Raw genomic sequence first — 11,519 nt, 5'->3', positions numbered from 1 at the left:
CTCTTTATTAATGAAAGTAGATGCAATATATTCTGACAAGTGCCCTTTGTTATACAGGATTTGTGTATGGCATATCTTGTAAGAGCAATTATATTTGTTAACCAGTAACAGTACCTATCTAGACTGTGTGCCTGCTAAATGTCACTTCTGCTGCACATCTATCTATACATAGTACTGTAGGTAGCAGTGATCTGTAGCTGGTTCTGCTGGATGCTCCCTGTATGAAGGTATTCCTTTATGTGGGAATTGTAAAATGTTATGGTATTTTGTATTCTGTTATTACTTAATATAAGTCAATCCAGAAACTCTTTGCTACTGAGTTATTTTAGAGTATTGTATAGACATATCCTATGCATTGCGCTATTTTGTTGTATGTATAGCACTTTCTTGCGATATTTCATACATAGGAGATAACCGATAGAGTATAGGGGGTGGGCTATCGCGCTCCCTTTTAGTGTGCAAGTGAGTGTTGCCTATATTGGTGAAACGCGTTGGTTACACGTTGACACATATCATGCCTATCGTGGCTTTACACCGTTACGAAAAAGGATTTTTTTTTCACTTCAGGCGCTTGCGCATGCGCACTTGAATCGAGTCGCGGCCGCGACCTTTCAACTTCAGATGAGACTACACATCGCTCTACCACCAGTCACGCTGCTGGACACAGCAAAGATTTTAAAACAGAACCGGATACCATCCCCTTTAAGGGTAAGTCCTTTTTCCTGTTAAACCACAAATTTTACTCCTGGACTGAGCACGTTCGCTCCACTGGATCACGTTTGGATGCCTATGTTGTTTATCGGATCCACTCCTCCTAAGGATATACAGAGACATTATCCTCTTGGACTGTGCACACATAGGGGTATATTTAAGAAATAACGGTAGTGCACTATCGTGCACTTACCGTGTAAATTAGTCCACGATGTCTCCTACTCAAATTTATTAAAGGTGCATCACAGCAGATATCATGGATATCTGCTGCTTTGCACTCCTTATCGTTTTTGCGAGCAGTCACCATACAACAGTATGGTGACTGCTCTGGCCGCAATCTAACAAGTCCCGAAAAAATCTTTTTTTCGGGAACTTGTCGTGTTGAAGCTGGCGTACATTATCAGAATTGAAGAAATCCAATGCTGTCAGCTCTGCTCCGAAGAGCAGAGCTGGACAGCGCATGTGTGGAGGGATCACATGATCCCTTCCTGTCAATCAGCGCTCTCTCTCTGCAACGATAGTTGCAGAGACAGAGAGGGGATCTTTGTGCGCATGTCCAGTTCTTGGAACTGGACATGTGCAATTGAAGAATGAAAAGAAGGAGGAGAAGACCCGGAGACAGCGCTTCCGAAGAGGGGGGTAAGTATGATTTTTTACATCACAGAAACGGCAGTTTTTCGGAACTGCTGTTTCTCTGCAGGGTTGTACATAAATGTGAGAAATAGTTCAATCCTTATCATTGCGATAAGGATTGAAAACTACTTTTCACTTTATGTGAATATTGATAAATGTGCCCCTTAATTGTATGCTTACCGGAGTTACAGGTGGACTAATATCTCCTTTGGCTGTGTTTCCAGTATATGTATATGTATGGTGCATGTTTATTGATTATCCCTTCGGATTGAAAAGTACATGTACTATTTATTTGTTATCTAATGGACACTCCGTAAGATGCCTGCTGAGCCACTGTCTTGAATTTGTTGAACAATAAATGCTGATTGTATTGTATCATCATATATCTGGTACTATTTGCATTGGGACCATTCGTCACCCCAATCCAGGTGACGTTTGCCGAGCCGTATGCTCGCTTATATACAAGAATCTGTTACAGTTTGTTACACCCTACACATGTGTCTGCGCCATAGGGGACCACTTTTTCCATATATATATATATATAGGAGATAACCGGTCTACATATGGCTATGTGCTATTTATTTCCCCAATGCATAAACTTTTTAAGTTGAAGTTTGTAACACACACATAAACCAGATATCAGAATTACATAATAATTATACATAAATGAATACTTGTCATAAATTTATATGCATCCACAGTAAATAGAAAATATATTGTACATCTCCAAAATCAGAGGCACAGTCCCCGGTGCCTTTACAAGAGACTTATTTGATTTTCATTTCCCCTATTTAAACTGAAACCACTCTACAATTTTGTTCACTAGCCTTAATGTTTGCATGGTGGGTTTTGTGGGTGTGCATATGATTAGGAAGGACGATAAAGATGATATATTTATCACTGTACTTTACACAAAACCCACAGATAACTTTATGCTTTCAAATGGCAGCAGTTACCACTTGGCACATTTAAATAGCAATGTAGCCAGTTCAACAATTAAAATGAAAGCAGAGGATAAGGTTGTTGTGAAAGTCTTTTCAAAGTTTCAGAAGGTTTGTTGCATTTTAAGCATCTCGGATTGTACTAGGGGTGGGTAACCCATGTTGTCTACATGATCCCCCAAGCTCCTCCATATGGCAATACAGTGCTTTTAATTGCTTTAAAAAAATACACAGGAAAATTAAAAATAAAAAAATAAATAGCAATAACAACAAATAATAAACCATCAGCCCCCACCAGGACCTGTGTCAGCCAAGTCTTGTACGTTTCAGCCTGAATGACAAAACAGTGAATGTCTGTGACAGGTGCAGGAAAGGCTTTTATAAAAACTAGCCCTTATGGCATAACTATAGTTAGTTTGGCTTATGGAATTGCATCTCACTGTGGATTGTGGTAGTACTGCTGAGGGTTGTGACATTAGCGTGTTGAACTTCTTTTTTGTGATGTGTCTCTGTAAACCCTGTCTCCACATGTTATTAAAGAACACATCTTTCACATAATTGAATTCAATCTCGATACCACGGATCGATGATCTGATTTATTCAGTGTCAGGTAAATAATCCAGTTGTGCTGCATTTTGTAGGACATGACAATGTTGCATTGCTCTATTCCACCTCTCAGAGCTTAGTAGGCTCCCTCTATGCTGTTGCAGTCTCTCTAAACTAATCCAAGAATGGCAGCATTGACTTTTCTAATATCTTCTTGATAAACTTAATTTTGACACACTTCGAAAAGCAAATTTTGAAATGGGTTTTATACAGACTAATTATTGGGAATATAGATGTATTGGAGGAGGAAACTGCTGTCAGAATACCCGCCTGTTTTTTTGTAATATTAAACTTTGTATATGGTTTCATTTCCATTATTGTCTCCCAGTAGCAGAACTATAGGTGATATATCATCAAGCTCTTTGGTTTTTCTCATGTCTGAATCTGCTGTTGATTGGCCATTAATATGGTTGAAGGATGAATAAAATGTATCAGGTTACTAAGATTACAATCCTGAAATACATCCTGAAATACCAGCACAAAAAAAAATACAATTACAAAAACTATGTCTAAGAAAATTAGTAACTAATAATCACTTCAATACGACAAACACAATCCCTCAGATTCAGTGCATGGAGACCCCACATTTAGCATACAGCCCTCAAGCTGAATCATGCATCAAGGAGTATTTTAACAGGGGAGATCGCTGGGGTCATGAGTTCAATTCCCGACCATGGCCTTATCTGTGAGGAGTTTGTATGTTCTCCCTGTGCTTGCGTGGGTTTCCTCTGGGTGCTCCGGTTTCCTCCCACACTCCAAAAACATACTAGTAGGTTTATTGGCTGCTATCAAAAATTGACCCTAGTCTCTCTCTCTGTCTGTGTATGTATGTTAGGGAATTTAGAATGTAAGCTCTAATGGCGCAGGGACTGATGTGAATGAGTTCTCTGTACAGCGCTGCGGAATCAGTGTCGCTATATAAATAAATGATGATGATGATGATGATAGACTTCATAACACACCAGTGAAGTCCAAGAAAAGTCTGAAGATATCCTTAGATAATCCTTTTACTTCCATTGAAACTGCATAATTATGTAATATGCGCTTTACCAGTAGGTGACAGTATTACTGCTAAGTTTGCAAAATTGTAAGCAATTTACATATGTTGCTTATACAAACAGAACAAATTGCAGTATACCTAAGAATATATATACACTGGGTTCTAAATTACTTTAGAAGCTAAGTTTGCAAGGACATTGTCTACTGCACTAGTTATAAGAAAAACAGGGTCTTAAAAATAAGCAAATAATGTACGGTAATCTGTCTATTAAGACACATGCAGAATGACAGACTCCATTCTTTTTGTTAATTATCATCACCATCATCATTTATTTATATAGCACCACTAATTCCACAGCACTGTACAGAGAACTCACATCAATCCCTGCCCCAATAGAGCTTACAATCTAAATTCCCAAACATACATACACACAGACAGAGAGAGACTAAGGTCAATGTAATAGCAGTCAATTAAACTACTAGTATGTTTTTGGATTGTGGGAGGAAACCAGAGCATGGAATGGAAATGGGAAATGGGAATGGAAAAGAGGCTGCAAGAAATATTTGTTTTATTAATGGTGTTCTAGTGGGACAATGTGTTGGTTTCTGTAGGCAATACATAAGCATGTGTAGGCAGTTTGTGGCTCTGCACATGCCCAATAAATGGGTGCACACATATGCTCCTATGCAGACTTGCTGTTTGTGATTCAGTCCCTTATGCCTGCCTGCAGCCGGAGAGGCGGGATGGGTGAGGGAAGGGGTGTGGAATGCAGGCAGACTACACTAAAGGCATGTTCACCTAAATGAAACATGTAGATACGCCTATTAGGAGATTTAAAACTGAGGTTCAGCTATACAACTAAAACTTAAACTGAGGTTCAGCTATACAATCATGAAATATGAATAATAACGGATAAGGAGGTATAATAAAGAGTGAGAGTTTTTACTTAAGTTTATAAGATGTCAAACAGGTAAGTCAATATCCAGTGCAAGAAATGCATGGTTTCAGGACCTTTACATGGGAGAGTAACAGCCTCTAATATGCAGTCCACTGGAGACACTTCAAAGCCCTAAATAAGATTATGCTACTTAAAAGTGCAATATGTTGCTTTAATCATATACTAGCGTAATACTAATATTTTATAATGCAAGTTCCTACAGAAACATTTCTCTGTAATTTTCCATCACTGACAATGTTAATGTAGAAAATAAAGCACAGTTTGAACTTTGCAAAAGTTACAATAAATCCTTGTCTTATACAATGATGTAGCAGAGGTAAGTGGTTTCATCTCTGCAACCAGTTCACTAGGGTAACTTTTACCTTTTCCGGATGGCTCAGTGTTTGTGCCTTTGTTCTATCATTTTAGTTTCTCTTTATGTGAACCCCCTGCTGGTCATGTGTTGTGTGGTCACTTACATGGGATATGCTGTTGTGTAGTACCCACTTGCTGTCGCCCTCCTCTTCTGCTCCGGCTATGGTGTGGGTGTGGCATCCGTGAACAGAGAGTCCCCTGAATACTCAGGTGTTAAGTACAATTAACATGGAGTGGTCACTAGTGGTGTTAAATAAAGTTGGGTGCCGGACCATCTCATAGCAAAAATAAACAGTTCTTACTTTCCAACGCCTTCTCCTCCTGCACATATCATAACTGTTGCAATGGACACAAATTCAAACACCAAACTCCTACAGCACAGATCATAGCGGTAATAAGCACAACTTCTCCAAACACATCCAGCACATAAATTTCAGCAGATGTTAAGCTCTATTACTCATTTACTCCACCTGCATGTCTTGCTGAAGTCCATTCAATACAATTACACAACTACATAGTCGAAATTGCTGGTGCAGTAGTTGCAGACATTCTAGTAGTGCTGGGCTGACTCTCAAGTGTCAGCACAAAGTGGGCATACTCCAGAGGTTCATTCTCATGATACAACTAGGATTGACTAACATACCACTATCCAGGGATTCTTCTTGCACTGGTGCACCCTATCCCTCAATGGGACCCTCTTACTCCAGCCCCAGTGCTGCTACTGGCCACACTGCACTTGCAAATGCTTAGGATCCACAATACCGTACTGTGCAATTCATGGACATTAAATACTCAGACAGACATAAACATCCCAATAGCCAGGGACTCTGCCTTAATTGATAGTACAGTTACTGAACCACAGGACTCCCTTTACTTCTCACTGTGGGGACTCCTTTCCTCCAGAGTAGCCCATTGCAGTGACCTCCCCCCCCCTATGCTATGGGGGTTTTTCAAAAGGGGTCTCTAATTCAGCTCCTGCTAATCAGCTACCCGCTTCCCCCCAAACTCTGACTATGGGGACCTTTAAAATGGGGCTGTACGCTGGGTCTTCTGTCACATCACATGTGGCTTCCAGGCACGCACACTCACCACTTCCAAGGCTCTTTCTCTCTGTCCGTCCATGCCTCTCCAGGCACTGTCATCCAAAGGATCTCCTCCTTAAGGCCTTTGCTGGTGGTAACTCTCCCCCTTTTTTTCCAAGTGCAGCTCCCATATATTCTGACACCCACACTTCTTATCTGGTGCCTCTTCTGGGCTACCCCTGAAGATGCCGCCTCCCCTGTCACTGCCCCTTCAATATGGAGCTTTCCTTATTGTGGTACTTTTAGCCCCCTCTTCTTCCACCCCTCTCATGGGTTTTTACTGCTGACTGCTATTGACTTCCTCTCAAGGAGTCATTAAATTGTGCCTTGCTGCACTGCTGCACACACTCCCCACTTGCTGGGGACCCAGGACCACCCTTCTCCTTCCTGGGTCCTGGATTTATAGACTCTGACTTCCACATGGGGTTACCATAGTCTAAGTCCCCACCCATTGACGCATTGTCAGTGTCACAGGTGCCACGTTGAGTGAGGCACTGGCCTCATGGAACTAGTACATCCCCCAATGATGTTGCCTTTGGTGTGGCGCACTCAGGCCCGGCGCTCCCATTAGGCAAGGTTAGGCAATTGCCTAGGGCGCCGGGCTCTGCAGGGCGCCTCGAACTAAAAAAAAAAGTGAAATCCACGGGGAGGAGAGGAGGGAAGGGGCTATGAATCTTACCTGCATGAAGCGGCTCCTCTCTGCTCTGTCTTCTCCCCTCCGCTCACTGACAGTGACAGGCTGTGATGATGTCATCATCACGGCCCGACAGTGTCTGTGAGTGGAGGGGAGAAGACAGAGCAGAGAGGAGCAGCTTCATGCAGGTAAGTTAAAGAAAGACATGGGGAGGGAAGCGCAGCGGTGATTTTTAAAGGGGGGGGGGAACAATTTTTAAAGGGGGGGGGCGGCGATTTTCAAACTGTGCCTAGGGCGCCAAGGACCCTAGCACCGGCGCTGGGCGCACTAGTGTAACACTGGATGCGTTACACTTCAGATGAAGAATAATCAGTAAGACAAGGTACAGAACAAACATAAAACATTATCATTCGTTTTCACAAATTGCCATGTCTTTGGACTCCTCTTTAGGATAAATTATTACTACACATATCTGTTATAGAGGAAAGGGATTGGTTTCTCACTATAGACTTCAGCAATTACTTTTATCATAATTCAGCATACAAAAGTAATCAGCAGATCTTAATATTCGTTGACAGTGATGTACACATGTAATTAATATGCCTGCTGTTTGGGCTATCAACATCCCCTCTAACATTGACAAAAGTTGTAATGACACAGCAGACATTTGGAAAATGGGGATTGGGGATAAAACAAGATGGAGGGAGGCGTGGTCCTTTCTTTGGGGGAAAAAAGGTACAACAATAAACAGGAAAGTATAAACCGAATATATTACATTATGCAAGCGTTTCCTGGGCCCAGGTCCCTTGTAGTCTGCAGTCAGGAAGAGAGAGATTTTACACTGGCCCAGGAACTTCTCAAAGGTGGAAGCAACTTACTCCAACTGTTGCCTACGTGTCTTCCTGCCGAATAACCAGTTTAAACTGACCCATAAACAAAGTGCTTTTGAGTATTAATCTCATACCATTCATAACTTGTGATCGCTTCCGTATCGACACCAGATTTCTGCTAGTAAAATATAGATTAATATGAGACCAAACTCTACACATTTCTGTGGACCTGAACCATAATTACTCCTACTGTAGTATTATATATGTATAAATAATCTCTAATACATCTTACTAATAAATAAATGTGGAGTGGAACCTTAATAAATGTGTACTATTTACAAGTGTAAGTGCAAATGTAAATGTGTGTTATTAATCCGTGTGATTGCGTCACTACATGTGGCGTACTAATCGCAATCGCACGTTAAAACGATATTAATCAATTTAGCCTACTTCATCCAATTATTTGACTTCCACAGACCACCCTTTGATAATGCACAAAACTATCACCTTAAAATTTTATGGCAGGATCTCAGTGGTATGTTTAATTTTCCTGTGGTACCTGTCTCCCTTAATATCATCACACTATTTTTGGATATCAGTCATGTTACCATAAAAGAGAGTCAAAATTCTAGAAACCGTTTTTTTTCCCTACGGAACATATACCTTTGGAGCTCGGAGTTAATCTTTTGTATGCCCTTCACCCACATATGTAGTACATTATCCAGAAGGATACAAGGTACAATAAAATATGTTACATCAATGTATAATATTTTCCTCATGCCCAGCATGTCCATCTATCCGAGGCATGTCTTAGCTTATGTGACATTTAATAAAATTTCCCAAATAACACCATCTTATGTCTGTTAACATAATCTCATTTATGATCTCCTTCAGCCTTTTTAGTTAAATTCACTCTAATACAATCGATGGGTTTTTCATCAACACTTGTGGGGCGGGCTATTGTCTGTTCATTCTGACCATTCTCCCAAAATTCAAGTTTCTTTGTAAGTGGAACAGTGATCAGGCTGCTGAATATTGGGAAACTTCAAATTAAGGGACCTAGTTGTATTACCTTCCCTCTACTCGCCTCCCACCCCATAATTTGAGTACTTCAGAAATATTTAGTGGAAAGAAAAGTAGTTCTACTTAATTTGGTCTCTGAAGTACGTGAGAGCACACCCAGCATTCAGTTTGGTCTAAATCCCTACCCACCAAAGAATGATAATCTTTCTCATGGATGCCCACTTAAGTCCAAATTATTACTGGACTGGCATCTCTGGAGGCACCTCTCTTCAACTATACAGTCACAGTACTTACAGACACAGTACTCCTCAGACAATAGCCCCTCACACTGTCTTCGAGCTCCAAGGTTAGCAGAACTTTTCTTTACCCCTGAATTGAATAGTGTAATTGGCTGGACTGATTGTGCTAACAACTTCTCCTTCATCCCCACATCCTCAATATCACTACTTGAACCAGTCTCTATCACCTGATCACCATTGAAAGAATTGAATTTCCTGGAAACAGAATAAGGATGAGAGAAACACTGGAAAGGGAAAAACAGGTAACCCGCTGCTCCATGATGGGATAACAGTCTTTGCAAAGTCCTTGGCTCAGGTGTTATTAACTGCGATCTTAGGTCCCCCACCACAGATTCATGTGTGTCATTCTCGGCTGTAATTTGAACCTACTCCGGGTATTGACTCATCTGCAGTGGGTGGAATGGGTCCGAGTGTCTCTCTGCTACTCTCAGGGATGTGATGCTGGTTGTCAACACTTGGTACCTGTCTATCAAACAGCTTGAGCGTAGGAAATTACAGTCCAAAACATACTCTCCCAGTCCAACATTATGACAGTTAGTGTACATCACATTAAGAGACAGTGTTTCAAACGTCCATTGTTGCTGTCTCACTATTTGCTTTTCTTTACAAGATTTTGAACAGTCTCTCCATTACGAACTCATCTCGGGAATCTACCATTAAGTGAGGTTGCTTGTCAAAAGTATTTCAAAAGGTGACAGATTAAAATGCGGTTTAGGAGTGATTCTGATAGTGAGGAGGACTAGTGGCAAAAGCTTCCAGCCACTCCAATTTAGTTTCAACAATCACCCTATTGAATTAGTTCTAGATAGTACCGTGTACACTATTTTCCCACTGGCTTGTGGCTGATAAAGAGTATGTAACTTACTTTCACTGCCCATACATTGTACTCATTATCTAAAAGTTATTACCAGAAAAATGAATACCCTTATCACTTTCTATAACTTTAGGGATACCACATCTACTAACAAAAATCCTGAGTATGACACAGCAACATTAGAAACATTTGAATGAACCTTTACCCGGATAGAGATTACATTAATGCACCAGTATATACTTGAGAATCCTGCAAGGTGGCAATTGAATGAAGTTGATTTGTTTTACCTGGTAAAAGTCCATCTGTAGGAGGGGAATGGGATGGCTCTATTGGTATTGTCTTCCCATGACATCGCCTTCCTACTAGCCTGAGAAGAAAAGCCTGGTGCACACCAGTATGCTCTTACCAGCTTGCACATACCTTCTTTACCCAGATGAGTCAGACCATGTTCTGCTTCAGCTAGGCCTGGAAGATACACTCTAGGAGCAACCGGCCTAACTTGTCCTCCAGGGTCCAAAGGACTCTGGACCACATCCCGTCGCCATTTCCTGTAAGAAACATAAATCTTGCATTTTATTTAATTCTTGTGTGTTTGCAATTTCAAAAAAACCCATTTTTTTGTCAGTTGTCATATTTAAGCCTGCTGTCCACTTGGCAGCTCCGTCCGCCCTGTTATTACCCACTAATATTGAGTCTTTTTATCACTGTCAAAAGTCCTTTATGTAATGTGAGTGCACTACTCGTGTTCTGCTATTGTCATAAAGGTTCCTCTATCACATCAACATCATCCACTATCCTAGAAACGTACTTAAAAATCAGTGTATTTTAACTGATTTACCCTCTGCCAACTCACATGCCATTCTCAATCCCACAAGTTCAGCTACTTGGCTAAATGAGGAGGGCAAAGGGGTCAGTTTTATAGCACCTTCGTCATTTATAACAATATCCAGTACATGTCTGTCTGACTATGACAAATATAAAACATGAAAATGTTACACTTTCTAAAGGGTTGTCACTTATGTCAAGTCTTGTGGCAAAAGTCTGATTCGAATGTTCAACACAGTCATGCATATCTGTTCTCGCCGCTCCTCTTCTGTCTCCCCCCTCTACCAATCCCTCCACTGGCTTCCCATTCCTACAGAATCGTGTTCAAGCTCCTCACTCTTACTTTCAAGGCCCTCTCCAACTCCACTGCTCCCTACATCTCCAACCTTATCTCCATTCACGCTCCATCCTGCCCTCTATGTTCGGCTAACGACCGCCGCCTCTCTTCCCCCCTGGCATCCAAGACTTCTCCCGCGCTGCCCTCCTCCACTGGAACCAGCTCCCCCGCTCCATCAGAACTTCCCCCAACTTGTCCAGCTTCAAACGGGCCTTAAAAACCCACCTCTTCCTTAAAGCCCTTCACTCCCCCACCCATTGGCCTCCTCCCAGTCTCCCCCTACCCCCCTCCCTCTCCTGTCCCCCTCCTACTTCCCACCTTTTCATTCTTCTCTCCCCCCACTCTCCGCCTCTGCCTCCGCTCTCCCCATTCCCTCCTCCTACCATTGTGTCTCTGTCCGTCCTACCCTCCCCTTAGATTGTACGCTTCTCCGAGCAGGGCCTCCTCTCCTTCTGTTCTCCACCACCTTAAC

Source organism: Mixophyes fleayi, chromosome 3 (assembly GCF_038048845.1).
Source record: "Mixophyes fleayi isolate aMixFle1 chromosome 3, aMixFle1.hap1, whole genome shotgun sequence".
NCBI lineage: Eukaryota > Metazoa > Chordata > Amphibia > Anura > Limnodynastidae > Mixophyes > Mixophyes fleayi.
The sequence above is the reverse complement of the archived record's forward strand: the minus strand, read 5'-3'. Positions refer to the sequence as shown.